Below are 19,927 nucleotides of genomic sequence, written 5' to 3'. Positions count from 1 at the left end.
TTAGTGCTCCAAGAGATCAAGATAGAAGTTACAATATCCTCGTTGACCAAGCATAAGACATCACATCATAGCTCTAACTTTTGTCACTTAGATTAGCCTTGGCCTATTATGTTTTGTGAGGACCAAGAGATGAGAATATACCATAATGGATGTGTGCATTTGTGCATGCATGTACATGCATGTGTGTGTACGTATGTGCATATGGATATGCAGATGTGAAGGGAAAGGACAAGATGATGAACAAGGACAGCAGGACCTTTATAATACTCAAATTTGGAAATGAGAACACTCAGTGTTCAGAGAAAGACCAGTCAGGGAAATGTCAGCAACAGTAGGGTCTAACTTGCAAAGAAAGATAGAAAGAAGAAAGAGAAAGAGAGAAAGAAAGAAAAGGAAGAAAAGAAGAAAGAAGGGAGGAAGAAATGAAAAGAAAGAAATAAAAAAAAAGAAGGAGGGGAGGAAGAAGGAACAAAAGAAAGAAAGGAAAGGAAAGGCAGGAAGGAAAAAGAAAAAAGAAAAGAAAAAAGGAAAGAAAGAAAGAGGAAAGGAAAGAAAGAAAAGAAAGAGAAAGAAAAAGAAAGGAAGAACAGAAGGAAGGAAGAAAGAAAGGAGGAAGGAAGGAAAGAAGGAAAGAAGGAAAGGAAAGAAAGAGAAAGAAAAAGGATGAAGCTCGAAGGCCACCTAAGTTAACAGCTCTACCCCAGGGTTCTTCTCGCATGGGAATCATCCATCTGGACCTGAGCATTTTCATCTGCAAGGAGCGGGGTGGTGTGAAGTGCCAGGTGCCTGTGGTTATGAAGGCTGGAGCAGGAACACCTCAGTATTCTGACACGTTAAGAGGTCACCCTAAGTTGTCGGCCCATGCCTTAGGAATTACCCAGAGTATCAAGCCCTGCTCACCCACCTTGCTCACCTGCTCACTCCCATGCTTCTTCTGCCCATTCCCTATACCACTGTTCTTCTACTGTTTTCTGGGGTCATCTCAAACTAAGACATGTGTATTTAAAGTTTTGTGTCCAGCTTCTGCAGGCCTCAACCAAATAGTGGAGCTCAGGTCCAATGTAAGGGATACACTAGGGCCATCTGGTGCTTGCTTGCAGAGGACTAGGCAGTGGACACCTAGCCAATCAGCTGTGCTCTGGGGCGTGCAGGTGAAGTGGTTCTTGTCTGTAGCCTGTCTTGCCCTAGCTGCCTTCTGCCCTCTGTGTGCTCAGAGTTCTGGGGATATGGTCACAGCAGGTCTTGTCATATTCTTTTCCCCAGTTCAGGATAGGGCTTACTATGTTCCCTGCAATAATTGTAGACTATCCATTTCCTGCTCATCTCTGCCCCTCAAACCAAAGGATTATGGAGGTACAGCCTGTGCTGCTAGGCATAGGTTCTCCATAGCTCTTAGCAGGATGGAGCTGGCCACCCTTGCCTGGTTTTATGAGCTCTCACAGAGAAGAGCTGTCTGTGCTGAGTCCTGACAGTGTGGGTGAACATCTGAAGGGACCTGAGGTGTTCATTCATCCCGGACTGGTCATTTCCATCTTGCTTATAACCGTATGGGTTCTGACTTGGGACCCACCGGATCTTACTGTCCACATTCCAAAGCTGGATTAGAATGCACAGAACTTTGATTTAGACTCAACTCTTCCAAATTACCTGATCCTAGGGCCCCGTTAAGTCAGTAAGCACAAGGAATTGGGATCAAGACAGTTCTATTTACTCAAAAACATTTTGAGCTGGGTACTGGTGGCTCACATGTGTAACCCTAGCTGTTCAGGAAGCTGAGATCTGAGGATCTCAGTTCAAAACCAGCACAGGCAGGAAAGTCTATGAAATTTTTTATCTCCATTAACCACCAGAAAATTGGACATGACCCTGGGGCTCAAAGTGGTAGAGTGCTAGCCTTGAGCAAAAGAGCTCAGGGACTGTGTCCAGGCCATAAGTTCCAGCCCCACAACTTATGACAACAACAAATTTGAGTTTTTAGTGACCCTGAGTTGTCAATGTTGGTATGTGACCATGAAGGTAACTGGAATGAGTGGACACAGCAACACCTGAAAACCTTGAAGGTTGGCTCTTTCTCTGTTAGAGCTCATTAGCCTCCATCCCAGAGGGGCAGGTGGAGCTAGTGTGAGGCACAGTTCCGATTTCCTGCTATTTCGCCCTCCCCTACTGAGATCTTACTCCTAAGATGACATGATTGACAAAAATGTTGGCTTTGTCATCATGTCATTCTTTTCCCTTAGCTGAATAGTTGTTTTTTGTTTTTGTCAGTTGTGGGGGCTGAACTCTGGGTCTGGCGCTGTCCCTCAGCTCTTCAGCTCAAGGCTAGCTCCCTATCTCTTGAGCCACAGCACCACTTCCAGCTTTTTTCTGGTTATGTGGTGCTGAGGAATCGAACTTAGGGCCTCATGCATGCGAGGCAAGCACTCTATCACTGAGCCAACTTCCCAGCCCCAGCTGAATAGTTTCTAAAAGCAAAAGGCGAGTCTCAAAATAAGAAAAAAAGATATGAGTCTGCAAAGTCCTCTCAAGGATGATCTTCCCTGTTTGTGCTCAGTCCTATGTGAAGTATTCCCAAGATGGTAGCTCAATCTTAACATCATGAGGAAGTGGAAGAATATGATGTCCTGGTGTGATTACATGTGGACCCAGGGCTAGCATCTACTCCCATACAGCGTGCACTCTGCAACTTCCTTCCATTTTTCCCCATTCCTGTCTACTTCATTCCTTCCATGTCTTTCCATTCTTCCTGCCCAGGCTTCATATTGGCCCTGCAGTTGCCAGAGTTAGGACCACCCTTCCTGAGAGCCTCGGCAGCAGTACCTCACATGATGCTACACAGGCTCTCACAGCGGCTTCAGTTCTGTGCAAAGCTAGGTCCTTTGGCTCTTATCTGGGGGTCCCTGGTGCCAAAGGAGAAAAACAATATTTTCTCTCAACTAATTGCTGAAGGGTAGCCGTAGAAGAAAGTGACTGCATTCCTGAGGACATTCAGCAGGAATTCCTCTGAAGGGCTAGGTGGTCTGTGGAAGTGTCCGATGACATTGATGTACTTGGGGGATGCACAGAACGACGGAACGCTGAGCCTACTAAAGCTGCTGGGTATGATGAATCCTCACTGTCCCCATCCTCCCCTCTCTCCCTCTCTCATTTTCCATCTGATTGCTTTTTGTACCCTGTATCAGAAAGGAACATAGTTCTTTAAGATACCTGGCCCCACACAATTCAGTCTGCCCCTTTCCTTGCTCTTTCCCTAACCATGATTCTGTCCACAGAAGGTACTCTTTACCGAAGTAATTTCAACAAGTGTCTTCCAATGACCAGCTCCACTCATTCCATTCCAGCACTTATTCCAACACGGTTTGCCGAAGAAGGCTTCTCAAGGGTCAGACCTCAGGTTGTTTCATCGCTGTTTCCTAAGTGAACAGGCCTCCTCTCTTGGTCCCAGGGGGCTGGAGCCCACAAGACAGGCCTCCAAGGGTCTGGATCCTACTAGGATCCAGACTGATTGTTGTCAGACCCTAGAAAAGGGTTTCCCTGAAGTCAAACACTCATCTTGGTTCCTACTGTGTCCTCAGGGTTCAGAACTGAGTGTGCTAAAGGCTGGGTATCTGGGCTTTGTTTGTGGACAAGTCTAGTATTAAGGATGACCCTGGACCTTCAGGAAGGCCTCTTCTCCTCACCCTGCCCATGTCTTTCTGCTCCTAGAGGTGGATACTTGACCCTTTCTTCTCTTTCCTGAGTCTGCATAGCAATGGGTGAAGGAATTATGGGCATGAATGCTGAATATGGCCATAAGATGTTCCTGTAGGAAAATCCTATCTATCCCACAGGCTACCGCTGGACATATTCTGTGACCCCTCATTCTGAACCATGCATGGAATGTTCTCCTGAAATTCATGTGTCAGAAACTCATCACTGATATGCTGGTATTAGGAGATGGGTCATGTAGACAGATTACCAGGAGCCACTTCCTCCCTTGTGCCTTTGTTGGGCAGAGTTGATTGACTTGGTTGCTCCTGAATCAGACACTTGAAAAACATAGGCAAAAAGAGATGGTAGTGGAAGGGTGATCTCTGAACCTGCCAGTAGATGGGGATAATGAGTCAGGAAGGGATATGGGAAAAGTGAGTGAGGAGAAATTACTGCTGCTCAGTTACTCTGTGTTTATTCTAGACCTACAGGATGGAGCAGGGGAGGAGAGTCTTCTCACCTAGCATGATATCCTCAGAGTGTCTGGGCTCCATTGTGGCCTCAGCCTTCTCACCACCACACACTGGGAAAACATCACTGGGCTCTAGAGGATTGGAGTATCTGGAGTTGAGGAATTCCAGCAGCAACAGTGCTGTGAGTAGGCTCATTTTCCTGATTCCAATTTCTTAGCCTAGGGATGTGCTGCCCTTGCTGCTCCCGGCATCCTGGCTGGTGATGTAAATGCATTCCTCCACAGAGGCTGAACAGAGGGGTAGCCATTTGTAATTAGAGATTATGAAAAAGACAGGGAGGACAAGTTTTCCCAATTGGCTGACGTGTCTATTTAGAAGTTACTGGTGCCCCCTTGTGGTCAGAAGGTCACAACGTGTCTATTTAGAAGTTACTGGTGCCCCCTTGTGGTCAGAAGGTCACAGTTTAGTCTTTGAAGTTGCTGTGTAGAGGCTAGGCTAAAAACCTCCCACTCTAACAGCAAAGGGACTAACATAAGTTTTTTGTTTTGTTTTTGCTTTTTGTTTTTTTGTCAGTCTTAGGGCTTGACCACTAGGCCTGGGTGCTGTCCCTCAGCTTTTCACCTCAAGGTGAGTGCTCTACCACTTGAGCCACAGCGCCACTTCTGGATTTTCTGCTTATGTGGTGCTGAGGAATCGAACCCAGGGCCTCATGCATTCAAGGCAAGCACTTTGCCACTAAGCCACCTTCCCAGCCCTCACACAAGTTATAATAACACATCTACTGGACAAGACTTAGGCCTTGTCCCTGTGAAGTATGCCTTTAGCAACTATGTAAACCTACCTGTAATCTTCAAGGTCCCAAAGTCTTTTATATGTCCTTTTACTTTTTCTGAGTTCAAGGCCAGTACTGGGCCTTGAACTCAGAGCCACATACTCTCACTTATAGTTTTTGCTCAAGACTGGTGCTTATCACTTGAACCACACTTCCATTTCCAGCTTTTTGCTGGATTTGTCTATCTGGGCTGGCATTGAACACCACTTTTCTTTTCTTTCTTTCTTTTTTTTTTTGGGGGGGTCCGGTCATGGAGCCTGAACTCTGGGCCTGGGCGCTGTCCCTCAGCTCTTCAGTTCAAGGCTAGCACTCTACCACTTGAGCCACAGCACCACTTCTGGCTTTTTTTTCTTTTTGCTTATGTGGTGCTAAGGAATCGAACCCAGGGCCTCATGCATGCAAGGCAAGTGCTCTAACACTGAGCCACCTTTTCAGCCCTGAACACCACTTTTCATATCTCAACCTTCTGAGTAGGTAGGATTACAAGTGTGAGACACCAGCACCTAGCTCCTTCTATTTACCTGTTTGACCTGCAAATGATTTTATAAATACACAAAATGGCCCCGAGGAGAAAAAGAATGTTTCCTACTTCTAGTAAGCATCACTTCTGCCAGAAGCTGTCCTAGGTTTTCCACAAGCATGGACTCATTCTTTGCACATGGAGACAGTGAGCCAAAAGACAGACAAATTTAAGATAGGCTCGACACGCATAGGGAAAATAGAGGCAGTCTGCAGAGTGTCTGGGGTTGAAACAACCTCAGAGTTAGATAACAGATGGCTATCATGGGACACTGAAACAAAAGTCACAAGAAAAAATTCACTGGGACCAAGACAGCCAAATCAGACAATTGTTAACTGTCTTTTCCTTCATTATAATAAACATCTCATATAATTAACCTTGCAAAATTGTCTGCTACCACCTATGTGTTTGAAATCATGGCCCATTTGAAAATCTTTAAAAAGACAGAAAAGGGAAGTAAATAGTATTCTGGGAAAATCTTCAATAAGGTTTTTCCATCATAAGTGGATTAACTCATTTATGGGATTAATGAGTGATATTGACAGTGGTTCTGCTTGGAGAGCCAGCTTAGATAGATGTCTGGAAAATCCAGTCCATTCCTGGAATTTCCCTCAGTCTTGCTGCATCTTAAGTCTTGGATAATCCTCTTCTCTACTAAGGCTTGCCCAGGAGCTGCTATCCACACGCACAGTGATTAAGCCACCCTTGAGAAGCCTGCACACCCTCTTAAGAGTATGCCTTTGCCCTGTAATAAAACCTCCTTTGAATTCCTTACTTTGCCTGTTTCTGGATTCTTTCTTCTAATGGCAACAAGAGCCAGAAAGCCCTGGATTGAAGGCTCAATCTGCCAGATCTCTGAGATCTCCCAGCCTTCACCACCACCAATAGGTTGAGCATCCTTAATCAAAAATCTGAAACCTGTAACATTTCAAAATCTGAAGCTGTGAGCACTGAAGTGGAAAATTCCACTTCTGAGCTCGAGTGCTGATGCCTCACACGCAAAGCACAGGTGCACAAAAAGGATTACTTAAAGTTGCTTTCAGGATGTGTGTATACCGGTATATAGGAAACAGATGAATTTCATATTTGGACTTGGATCCCCAAGATATCTCATTATGTATAAGTAAATATTCCAAAATCCCCAGAAATCCCAAATCCAAAACACTTTTGCTCTCCAGTATTTCAGATAAAAGACAGTCTGTGGAGTGTTAGGTTCTATATTTTTAACATTTTGCACTAATTACCATGCTGCTATTGATATTTTCACTCCTATTGTAATCATGAGAGTCAGTGTTGGCATTTTTAGATCTTGTTCCTTATTTATCCCTGTTTTACTCCATTTATGAGAACATGTACTAGCCAATTAAATCATTCCCTACTGAGATGATTCTACTCTTTCCTCTTCAAATTGGGTGTAATGGGCAACCCAGTCTGGCTTTTATGTGCAAACCTATTAACATTTCCTTGCCAGCATGTGGGGTAATCTCTAATTTAGCTTTATTTGGGTCATTATGCTAATGATTTTTATTTACTAGACCGATACAAAAAACAGACTGTTTACTCCTAATGGTGACAAATGTCTGTAATCCCAGATACCCATTAGATGGAAATAAGAGGGTCATGGTCTAAGCCTGGCTCAGGCAAAGTTAGTACATGATCATATGTGAAAACAAACTAAAGGCAAAGGGACTGTGCGAGTGGCTCAAGTGGTAAAGCTCCTGAGTAGGAGGCATGAGGCCCTGAGTTCAATCCTCAGTACTGCCATAAGTAAATAAATAAATGGCAGTAGGAACTACCTCATGCTGGAAGTACGTTCAATCCTTCAGAGGGTGAAGCCTCCATCTTTACTTATCACCTAATCCCACCACTTTTTTTTTTTTTTAACATCATCAGGTTAAAGATCAAGCTTCAACTTGAGTCTTGGTGGGACACACAATACCCAGACTGTAGCCATGAGATTTATTCTTGAAAACCTTTTTTAGGATTAAAAAAAAAACAAACCAAAAACTTTCCAAGGAGTTTATCTTCCTGGGACACTGGAATTTCTTTTTTTGAGACAAGCCTTGTCTCAGTGAAGCAGGCAAAAAGCCGGATTGAAGAGATCTTTGGAGATGAGCATGCTGGAGTTCAGGTCTCATTTGCACCTCTTGCTAATTCTGTTACCCAGGGCTTATTTTTATTTTCTGTGAGCTTCATTTCCTCAATCATAAAATTGAGAATTATTTGCTATTGTTGGAAATGTCTTCGGATCTTGGGATGTTGTATAAAAATGAAAATGTCAGCTTGAAAGGAGCTCAGGCAAGGCAAACATTACTTCCACACAAGTGTTTGCTACTGACAAGAATCCAAGTATGCAAGAGCGCTGGGCAGGAGATCTGCCCAGGTTTTAACTCTAATGAAGTACTGCTGCTCATTTTGATTGGTCAGAACTTAGGTTCACTTAGAACTTGCCCAACTGGGGGGCTGGGAAGGTGGCTCAGTGGTAGAGCGCTTGCCTTGCATGCATGAGGCCCTGGGTTGGATTCCTCAGCACCACATAAGCAAAAAGAAAAAAAGCTGGAAGTGGTGCTGTGGCTCAAGTGGTAGAGCGCTAGCCTTGAGCTGAAGAGCTGAGGGACAGCACCCAGGCCCAGAGTTTAGGCCCACGACCAGACCCCCAAAAAACAAAACAAAACAAGAACTTGCCCAAGTGGATAGCTAGAAGAGAGTTAAAAATGTTTTTTTTTTTTTTTAACAGGATATGGCTTAGTTAACAAAAACAGATGTCTTAATTAACAGGAACAGGGTGTAACCATAATGTAATCTACCAGGGACAAACCACCTGGCCAAAGTAAGAGCATTTCAGAAAAAATTAATTTCACAAGGTTGATCTACAGGAAGCAACCACTTTGACAGACAAAATTTTAGTTCCTGCAGTATTTCCCTTGAGAGGTTCAGTTATGAAAATGAATGTGATGGAGTATGGCATTGGAAGAATGTCCAGCAGAACCAGGCATTCCATAAATGGCACCTGGCGGGCTTATAAGGGATATGACTATTGATTATTGAGAAATTACTCCTTGTGAGCCATGTTTGTTTATGACAGTCCTCTCATCTGGCAGGCACAAATCAGCTAAGCAATGCTTCACATACTGGACTTTCAGAACAGGGATCTGTGGAGGTTATGTGTGTGTGTGTATGTGTAGGGGGATATGTGTAGAGGATCAAGGGTTTCTATGGCTGCATCACCACTTACCAGGTCCCCTGGGATGCTGTAGATGCAAGCACAGAAATGGAATTGCCTATTGTCATTTGACTTTGAGTTTAGCTTTGCGCTAAGATTCAGATTGAAACCAGAGTTCAAGACGACACATTCTGGATAACTAAATATGATGGTTGTCTTCAAAAGATTCTCTTAGACAGCTTTCTGTTACAGCTCAAATACTTGAGATAAATGACGTGAAAGGAGAAAACTGGTTTACTGTGGTTCTCCAGGGTACAGTCAATGGTCACTTGGCACTATTACTCACCTGTGGTGAGGCAGAATGTCACCGTGAGGAGTGCATGGTGGAGCAAAGTTCACAGTGGCTAGGAAGCAAAAAGAGTGAGAAAGAGCAGGGTCCCATTATTCCCTTCAAGAGCAGGTCCCCAATGATTTGACTTAACTTCTATTAGGCCCTACCTCTTAATGGTTCTACCACCTCTTAATAGCACCACAGGTTGGTGACCAAAACTTTAACATGTGACCTTTGGAGGATATTTATAATTCAAACTGTAATGGTTCTAACAATCAAATTAACTTTTTTGAGCTTCAAAGAAAAAAAAATTGTGCTGGTCTTGGGCTTGAACTCAAGGCCTAAGCTTTTTTGCTCAAGGTTAGCACTTTACCACTTGAGCAAGAACTCCCTTTATGGCCTTTATGGAGGGGGGTAGTTTATTGGAGATAAGAGTTTCATGGATTTTCCTACCAGGGCCAGCTTTGAACTTCGATCCTCCTATCTCAGCTTCCCGAGTAGTTAGGATGGCAGGCATGAGCCACTGATGCCTGGCTTCTGGGCTTCAAATTTGGTGTTTGGGTGGCTAGTCACTCAGTGGACAGCAGCCTACTTTAGCTAGCATGCACAAGGCTCTGGTTCTATCCTCAACCCAAGAAGAGGATGAGGTAGAGGAAGGGGAGGAAGAAATGGAGAAGAATGAGGAGACAGAAGAGAGGAGAGATGTGGAAAGAAGAGAGAGGAGAGAAGTAGGAGTAACTCTGAGACATTTATATTCAAGTCATTATGTTACTGTCCTCATAGCTGTGAAACACTGGCACATCTCAGCCTTCCGAAGCTTCTTTCTCCTCTCCTGTGAAATAATTGTGTGCCAAGTTTAACTGCTGTATGACCTTTCATGGTACCCTGCTACCATGGGCTAATAGAATTCCCACCATCCCTTGTACCCACTCCAATGTCAGAACAATCCCTGCAACTCTTCTTTCTTTACAGGGAGCAAGCTTTATTTCAGAGTAAAATCAGACATAGGCAGTAAGAGAAAGGCTCAAAACATTCCTTTCCAACTACTCTGTTTCATTCCACAATGAAGCTCTGTTGTCCTGAGCCCTTTCTGTTCGAGGGCCCTTGGGATTTTCCTGCCTTGGACCACTTGGGACACTGTGCAGTGTTCTCAATCCTTTTCATTTGGGCAGTTTTGGGCAACACTTACTGCTCCTCCTTCCCAAACATTTTCTTTAGACTTGGCCAATTTGACAAATGTGGTCTTTTTGCCTTCCTTAATGGTTGTCCAGTCTTGGACAACAGCTGCTTTCTTCTAGAAATGATTCCATTCAGAGTTCTTTTGGGATCTCTTGAAGCAGTTTCCACCAACTCAGCCAAATTTCCACTTCCTCTGAGTGTTATTTAGAAAGCCACCTCAAATGTCCAACATCAGCACTAATTTTGGAAATGTCAGACAGTATAACCACGGTGGGGTTCACACATCCTTTTTGGGAACAATACACTATTTTTTCCATTTTTTACTTTCCCAGGCGTATTAGTTGTCCTTCACTAGTTAAGGTTTTACCTAAGTTTCACCACAGTTGATGTGAATTCAGTCAAAAAGAATTAGATTTGGAATATATCTCTCCAATGCTGTGTACAGGCTCCAGTTAAGAGAAATATTAAAATAGCAAATACCAGAGGTAGGTTTGTGCCTGGACTAGTCAACTACTATGTTTATTATTCATGTGTGGTATATATGATCTAAAATTAGAAAACATATTTGGAGTGAGGTAGACCTATGGTATAGCTGAGTTATGGGAAAAGATACGAAAAATGCAACATGGTTATGTGCCCATTGGGATTGGACACAGGATTGACCTAGGACTTTGCTGCTTCTCATTTTAAGCAATTCTGAACCTTGTAGAGACATTATTTTGGCAAAAAATATAAAATAGTGGTTCTCAGCCTTTTGCATCCTCTTGAATTCAGAGAGAAACTGTCTGACTCAAGAGGACCATGTGAGTGGAGGAACAGTGTAGGAGAACAGATAGGAGAATAGATAGGATGAAAGAGAACACCTTCTACCTTAGAGGATGTCCCATCTTGGGCTTCCAGAGGAGGGACAGGTGGAAGGAAAGGAAGTTAGAAAGTTTTCATGGAGAAAACCCAATGAGTCTCATGGGAGTCATTTGTGGCACTTGACTTCAGATATTCTGAGTAAATGATCTAAGCTAATTGTGTGAAAGTCACTACCTTGTGCTTCAAGAGTTTAAGGCTGGAGACTTCATAGTCAATTGTAAGCTTGTGGACTTTGCCTCCAGGGCTCTGCTGCTCTCACCTTCTCTCTGAGCTTTCTTCTGTTTCAGATACTTTCCTTCAGAGCTCGCATGTTGTCTGGTCTGGTAGGCCTTGGAAGATCACATTGGCAGAAGTAAATTCACCACAATGTTTACTCACCATGGTACTTTAAAACAAAACAGGAAACACTGAATTTAAAAAAAAAAACCCACAGCAACACAAGGACTCCCTGGTGAAAACTCAGTGTCTTGAATTCAGCCTGAGTCAGTAGATTCTGGCCTGTTTGATTAGAGTCTTGGTCTCAATCTCTGTTTGCATCCTGGTGGAAGTTACCAAATAACTATTTTGTCCAAACCTCCTAACACACCAGGGAGACCTTTGAATCCCAGGACACTCACACAAACCCTTCAACTCAAGGTCACAATAATCCCTCTCAGTGACTACTCAGTGATTTAATTTTTTTCTTGCCATGACATCCATCAAAATCATTTGGGTGCCAGGTGCCAGTGGCTCATGCCTGTAATTCTAGCTACTCAGGAGACTGAGATCTGGGGATCGCGGTTCAAAGCCAACCCAGACAAGAAAGTTAGTAAGACTCTACACTAAACTGGTGCTATGGCTCAAGTGGTAGCATGCTAGCCTTGAACAAAAGAAACTCAGGGACAGCACCTAGGCTTGTATTCAAGCCCCAGCACTGGCAAAAAAAATCACTTGGAATCAGGGTACAGTAAATCCATTTGTATAACCATGTTTGTTGCTGCACCCTTCACCATAGCCAAAGGGTAGAAATAGCCTAGACACCCCTCAATGGACAAATACATCAAGCAAATGTGACACACACACACACACACACACAGAGACACACAGAGAGAGAATTCTACTCTTCCATTAGGAAGAATCATATTATATCATCTGCAAAGAAATGGATGGACCTGGAAAAAGAAACATGTTAAGTGAAGTAAGGCAGGCTCAGCTTGACAAAGGATTCATGTTTTCTCTCATATGTGGATGCCATTATTGACTTAAACACATACAGATTGTATAATAGTATACACAAATGTATTAAGCAAGTATGGGGAGAATTTAAACCATGCAATTCCTTAGCAAAACTAAATCATAGTCCAACAAAATGAATACCAGGGAATTGGTACTTGAAAGGTGTTGGGAGAGAGGTCAAATAAAGAGAAGAAGGGGAAAATATAGTCAACATATGTTCTATGAAATTAATAAAATTTGAAGGGAGGGATTTGGTTGGAAAGGATGGAGAAAATGATGAAAGGAGTGATATTAATCAAGACACATTGTGCTTATAAGCTGATTTGCCAAAATGGTAACTCCTTTGTACAACTACTTAAAAATAAAAAAAATATAATGTTAGCTGGGTGCTGTGGTTCATGCCTATAATCCTAGCTATTCAGGAGGCTGCGATCTGAAGATTGTGGTTCAAAGCCAATCTCTATTTAATCACAGAAGAAACCAGAAATGGTTTCTAGCTCAAGTGGTAGGATGCTAGCCTTGAGCAAAAGGAGCTTAAGGACAGCACCAGGCCCAGAGTTCAAAGCCCAGGAATAGCAAAAAATAAAAAGATAAAAATTAAATATATATATATATATATATATACATACAATTTTCAAAAATTATTTGAGGAGGTTAAAAACATACATGGACTCGAAAGCCTTATCGGATGGACTCTCAACCTCTGGCAGTGGGGCCTGGGAACTTGGATTTTTAACAAATACACAAAAATGCCCCACACTTTTACTCCTCAAGCTGTTTTTGTTACTTCCTTTCTGGTCATCACAGGCACTGAAGTCTCACATTAGGCTAGAAATAACCAAGTATGGAATACACGCAGTCTTCTAATGGAAACTAGCAGATTTTAGAGTTGGATTTCTTACCTTGAAACAGGCTCTTCTTACTTCCTGCTGATTCTCATTGAGTGAAAATCCTACAAAGTTCTAGAGCAGGGAGGAACCATGTTGGACTCTTCTAGTTACAGTTCTGTCAGTTTTCAAAATCAGCTCAAAATTAGGAGAGACAGGGAGCAGGCAAGATACGATCTGAATAGCTGGATGTGTAGGTGACTGAAGATGTGAGCTATACTCACAAGACAATTTAGAATTTGTTCATCTTGCTACAAGGCCTGTGCTGGGATATATTCACTGAATAAATAAAACTATCACAGGCCAGAAGGGCTTTAAAAATATTCTTGAGACCACCAGCCCAGTGGTCTCCACAAGCCAGCTTACAGATGGTACCTTAATGCTGCATTGGAATCCCTTGGATGCCTTCTTAAATCTGGGTGTCCAGGAATACTTTGATTATAACTCTTGGGAAGACAATATCAAGAGTTTGTAATGTGCTCCACAGCCAGTGTGAGGATGGTGGGTCTTAATTGTCAGATGGTTGGATTGAGAAATGCTTCAGAAATTTGTAAAACACACCTTTGTGAGGGTATGAGAGGGCATTTCCGTAGTGGATTGGACCATGAGGGCTCTAGACTAATAAGTGGGTTGAGACTTTAGTGCTTTCACCATAGGATGGTGTATATATTAGGAGATGATGTAACATAGGGAGTAGGGCCTACATGGAGGAAGTAGGTCACTGTAGCTATGTGGTTGGAGGCTGTATGTTGCCTTGGTCTCTTCCAATACTTACGTTCTCTGCTTCCTGTCTTTCATAATGTGAACAGCTCTGCTCTGCTGTGTGCTGTCTATGATGATGACTGACAACTCTGAAACCATGAACCTAAATAAACCCTTCCTCCCTTTTAGTTGCCCTCAAATATTGGAATCACAGCTATATAAAGGTAACTAACACAGTCAAGATCCCCCTTAAGCTAAACAAACTAAAATTGAGTAAAGAAAAAGCTGAAGAGTCCGCCTTGACTAAAGAATCTATTCGTTAATTTTTTTCAACCTAGCCACTACAATTATCTGGTATTATTTACCCATGTGCAACAAGATCAGTAGCAACTGTGCAAATGCTTTGGCTTTTCAGTTGGCAGGCAGAAATTCTATCACCTAGGATCCTAGAAAATGATTCAGTTGAAGCAGAGAGTGGTAGCTTTATAAAGGAGACCCTCAGTACAATGTTGAACACAGTTGCACTAAGGATATCACTAAAATTACCCACCAGGTTGGCCAAAGACTCTCTTAGGACCTTGGATTTGACGTGACAGATTGATTCAGCATCTGTCAAGTTATCTACTAAAGTTAGCTACTTATGTGAAATTCTAAATGCATCATTATATTGTTAAGTAAAAGAAGGTAAATAAGGTAAATAAGCAAGGTAAATCAAGAATAGAATCTTGTTTTGATGGAGTCTTGCTCAGTTGGAGAAAGCTGCCCACACATGACATCAGCAACCTCTTATCCTGGTTTGGAGCTGGGATGTCTATAATTATGACAATGGGAATTTTAGTGATCTCACTTTAGGGCCCACACATCAGACTGTCCCTTGAAATTTACACTGAGTTGTCCATTTTCAGGGTCTAGACCTTCACAAATGAAGGAGTGTTTGTTCTTATTGGAGATTTGCAATCTGATGTTAGAGTTTTTTTTTAAACAGGATGAGACAAATTCACCAACATCCAATAAGTCCACAATGAAAGAAGAGGTGTAACATAGTATTGTTTTGAAACTTAATTTTTCTCTTGCTAACTCCCCTGCCCCCCCCACTGCCATTTTTACCAAAGATTATCACAGTCAGGTCAGTTTGTCTGCAAAGTAGCTATAGTCTCCTGATTATTTACTCTAGGATAGCCATAATAATCAACCACATAGACTTCTTTAACTTTATCCTGTTCTCTTGTTTAATCTGTCAAGACTAGAATGCCACAGTAAGGAAGCCAGTCAGATATTTTGTTGTCATTCTGAATCATTACATTAAACCAAGCCAACATTTCCAATTACATCCTTTTTTTTTTTGGTCTGTCGTGGGGCTTGAACTCTGGGCCTGGGCGCTGTCCCTCAGCTCTTCAGCTCAAGGCGAGCGCTCTACCACTTGAGCTACAGCGCCACTTCCTCCAATTACATCCTATTATATGAAAAAAAGATCAGTTTTTTTTTGTGTGGAACTTAAAAATTGTCATAAAAATAAGGATACCCGGGAACAACTAAATGTTCCAATTTTTGGTTTACAGAAGTCTATTTTACTAAAGTGGTATATACTCGATAGTTTAACTGGGAAAAAGTTCCCTTAAATTCAGACAACAAACTATAAAAAGACTCAGCAACATGTTAACCAAAAAAAACCCAAACCCATAAAATTGTGTTTTTCTGCATTAATTCATTCCATTTCATGTAATTAAATCTTGTTCTGCTTGATCTTGACTAGTGAGTTTACAAAATTATTAGTTTCTTATGAGAGGGTTGGAGTTTTTGCTCAGACTACAGTTATTGGAATCCTAAACTTGTCAGAGTTTCACAAAACTTTAGGATTATAGTTGCATACAAAAATCTTCCAGAAAGGCACCAGAAAAAAAGCAATGTGACTGTGGGGAGAAAGACTTTTAAGTCATGATTAAAGATCTGATGAATACAGATTCTTTGTAGAGTACAGTAAATGTTAAAATAATAGTTTTAGACCTGATAATATTTCTAGGCTTCTGGAAATCCCATACAAGTTTTGGAATTCATGTAAACAAAAAATTTATAAAACATAACTCAAAGAAGACTAAGCATCACTGGTTCTCAAATAATATATTAAATCAAAATAAACCTAATATGCTGGGTATTAGTGCTTATGCCTATAATCCTACTCAGGAGGCTGAGATGGAGGTTTGAAACCAGCATGGGCAGAAAAGTTCATGAGACTCCATCTCCAAAATGAACAGAACAAAAAGCAAGGCTGGAAGTGTGGCTCAAGTAGTAGATTACCAGCTGAGAGAGACTAAGGCCCTGAGTTCAAATTCAAGTGCTGCTACTGCTAATAACAATGATGATGATGATGATGATGATGATGATGATATTTCAGAATTTCCTAGGAACCTTTGGAAATTCTGTGGCCAGTTCTATTTAGTTCCCTGGGCAGTGAAGTATATCTAGGCCTCCATCAGAAAGAATGATACTGCCCCAATAGTTAGGAAATGGAAAGACTTGGAAAAAAGTATAAATGAAGTAATCCAGGCCCAAAGAATCATAGGTCCCATGATTTCCCTTATTTGCAATAACTAGTATATGTCTAGAATAAGCAGAAAAGGTCAAAAGCTATGTACATATTACCAGATAAGATGATGTAAAGTGAAATGAACCCCAAGATAGGGACACAAGTGGTTTTTTCTTTCTTGCTATTGTTTCTAATGTATTTATAATGTACCATGTGATTTTTTTGTTTCTTTGTATGTTCCTACTCCATGGTATAGCCCCTGTTTTCACTGTATTTGATGTCAGTGCCCTGCATTAAAAAGATTATTGTAAAAATGTTGTACAGAGGGGTTACAGTTACATGAGTAGGGTAATGAGTACATTTCATAGAGAGCATTGTTACCTCCTCCTTTGTTTTCCCCCACCATCACTTCCTTCCCCACCTCCTCAACTCCTCCTGCCTGACCCCGACATTGTAAAGTTCATTTTCAATATAGTGTCCTGTACATCTTGTCATCACAGTGGGTCAACCTGCATCCCCATTTAAGCGTTCTCTAATATCCCTTCCCCTCCTCAAAGTACAAATATATATACACAATGTACAGAGCACTGGCACCAAATCCAGTGAAAACAGGGGTTATACCATGGGGGAAGAACACACAACAGAAACAAGAATCACATAGTGCATTGTTAAGTACATTAAAAACACTAGCAACCAAGAAAAAAACCTCTTGTGTCCCTCTCTTGGGGTACATTTTGCTTAACATTATCTCATGTGGTTCTTATGTACATAGCTTCCTAGACATGTAATAGCCACTGCAAACAAGGGAAACCATGGGACCTATGTTTCTTTGGGCCTGGCTTACTTCACTTAATATGATTTTTTTTCCCAAGTCTTTCCATTTCCTAACAAAAGAGGCAATGTCATTTTTTTCTGACGGAAGTGCCCTGCATCTTGTATATACACTTTTTTAATTTGGGGAGGGGAAGGGAAAAAACGAAATGTTTAAATAAGGATACAGGTTGACCCATTGTAACAATGAGATGTACAAGACACTATGATGAAAAACGAACTTTACAATTTAGGCTGGGGGGCGGGGTGAGGATGGGAGAGTGTAGTTGTAGAGGTGGGAGAGAAGGGATGGTAGGGGAAAAACAAAGGAGGAGGTAACAATGCTTGATAGGAAATGTACTCATTACCTTGCTCAGGTAACTGTAACCCCTCTGTACAGTATTTCTACAATAAAAAACATATAAAAAAGAATATGGAAACAGACACTCATGGTTGTATTTTTTTTGTTTCTTTGCTGTTTTGTTTTTACTGTGAATAACAGTTGGGCACATCTGCTGACTCTTCTTCCTTTAAAATAGATCTTTGAGCTGTGATTTGGCTCATGCCCATCCACTGAGAAACCAAGTCCCAGCTCCTTGGCAGCTGGGTGGAGCCAAGTAAGGAATGCCAGAGAGAAACAAGCAGAGGCATGTGGACCCGTGAGGATGGGAGCTCCCTGTGTCTGCCCTGCTGTCATGATGAGAATTTGTTGTCTTCTCAGCAATGTGACTGCACAGCTAGTAGCCAAGAAGGCAAGAGAGAGAGGCCAGAGTTAGAACATTCTGTTCCAGAATCATATTTCCTTGGGCAATTAAGCAGAAACAGGAGGGGAATATTTTGGAAAAAAAAAACATGCTTTGGTCTAGCTTAAAAATAGGAACCGAGGGAAAATAAAAACTGAAAAGAAGAAAACCAACTATGAAGGTTAACATTTGTCCATGTCAGTTTGAGTTAGTGGAAGTGCCCACCATGCATTTAACAGTGAAAGCCCTGTGTCTGGCTCCTTGGCTCATTGTTCCCTGTGAGCATTCCCAGTCTGCTTTCTTATCTTTCTCCCCAGACTGAGAGGATGTGGCCAGCTGGGTATTTTGTGGGCTTGACAAAGCCCTCAGCTCAGGGAGTGCAGGCCTGGGTTGAAACAGGGCCCTGGGAGTGGAAAGCCATAGGGGTACTTTGTATAACCACTGTTTTTGCTTCTTCTCTTAGTTCCACCCGTGTGCCTGAAAATGGCCTGTGACAAGTGACCTCACAGGTGGCACTTTGTCACTGGAGGTTTTTAAAGGGCACCCAGAACTATCCTGGGGGTGCTGGAGGCAAGGATCAGCCAGCCTGGGAGCTCAGCCTGGTAGTGAGCTTGGGGTGGGGCTACAGGTGAAGCTGGATCAACAGGAATCAATAGGAAGCTTAAAGAAGCATGTGATAGAAACTGCAGTAAGTTCTGTGGAAGATCTTGCTGAGAGCTCTGATAGGGGGCTACAGTGAGCAACAGCTATTCAATGTGATGAGTCAGCTTTGTATTAGATGAAGACATCTAGAACACTCGTCGCTGAAGAGCTGTCAAGGCCAGGCTTCCGAGCTTTGAGGAACAGGCTGACGCTCTTGTCAGGGGCTAGCACAGCTGGGACTTTAAGTAGAAGCCAATACTCCTCTGCCATTCTGAAAATTCTAGGAACCTCAAGAATTAGGTTTAATTGATTCTGTACTTTATGAGTAGAACAACAAAGCCTGAATGGCAGCACATCTGTTTACAACATGGTTCACTGAGTATTTTTTTTTTTGGGGGGGGATCTGGTCGTGGGGCCTGAACTCTGGGCCTGGGCGCTGTCTCTCAGCTCTTCAGCTCAAAGCTAGCACTTTACCACTTGAACCACAGCGCCACTTCTGGCTTTTTTCTTTCTGCTTATGTAGTGCTGAGGAATAGAACCCAGGGCCTCATGCATGCAAGGCAAGTGCTCTACCACTGAGCCACCTTCCCAGCCCCTCATTGAGTATTTTAAGCCCATTGCTGATAACTACTGCTTGGAAAGATTCCTTTAAGAACAAGACTGCACTTCGCTAAAAGCGAAGAAGGGAGCTCCTGCCCCTCCTAAAGCCGAAGCCAAGGAAAAGGCTTTGAAGGCCAAGAAGGCAGTGCTGAAAGGTGTCCACAGTCACAAAAAGAAGAAGAGCCACACTTCGCCCACCTTCCGATAGCCCAAGACGCTGTGTCTCCAAAGATAGCCCAAATACCCTCCCAGGAGTGCTCCAAGGAGAAACAAGCTTGACCCCTATGCTATCATCAAGTTCCCCCTGAGCACTGAGTCAACCATGAAGAAGATAGAAGACAACAACACACTTGTGTTCATTGTGCATGTCAAGGACAACAAGCATCAGATCAAATAGGCTGTGAAGAAGCTCTATGACATTGATGTGGCTAAGATGGATACCCTGATCAGACCTGATGGAGAGAAGAAGGCATATGTTCTACTGGCTCCTGATTATGATGCTTTAGATGTTGCCAACAAAATTGGAATCATCTAAACTGAATGCAGCTGGCTAATTATAAATACCTTTTTTCCACCAAAAAGAAGAGAACAAGACTGCAGCTGAGGGCTGGGGGCTCCACCTGTAACCTTAGCTACTCGGGAGGCTGAGATCTGAGGATCACAGTTTGAAGCCAGCTGAGGTAGGAATGCCCATGACACTCTTATCTCCAATAAATTACAAAAAATCCCACCAGAAATAGAACAGTGGCTCACGT

The 19,927-nt window shown here is 42.4% G+C and overlaps 1 pseudogene; it reads left to right on the top strand.

Moving 5' to 3' along the window:
* The first annotated feature begins 3,032 nt into the window (after positions 1-3,032).
* LOC138817112 (large ribosomal subunit protein uL23-like) lies at positions 3,033-19,707 on the top strand (annotated as a pseudogene).
* The last annotated feature ends 220 nt before the right edge of the window (positions 19,708-19,927 follow it).

This window comes from Dipodomys merriami, unplaced genomic scaffold (assembly GCF_024711535.1).
Source record: "Dipodomys merriami isolate MVZ:Mamm:240054 unplaced genomic scaffold, mDipMer1.0.p SCAF_7, whole genome shotgun sequence".
Classification (NCBI taxonomy): Eukaryota; Metazoa; Chordata; class Mammalia; order Rodentia; family Heteromyidae; genus Dipodomys; species Dipodomys merriami.
Note: the sequence above shows the minus strand (reverse complement) of the source record. Positions and strands in the feature narration are given on the sequence as shown.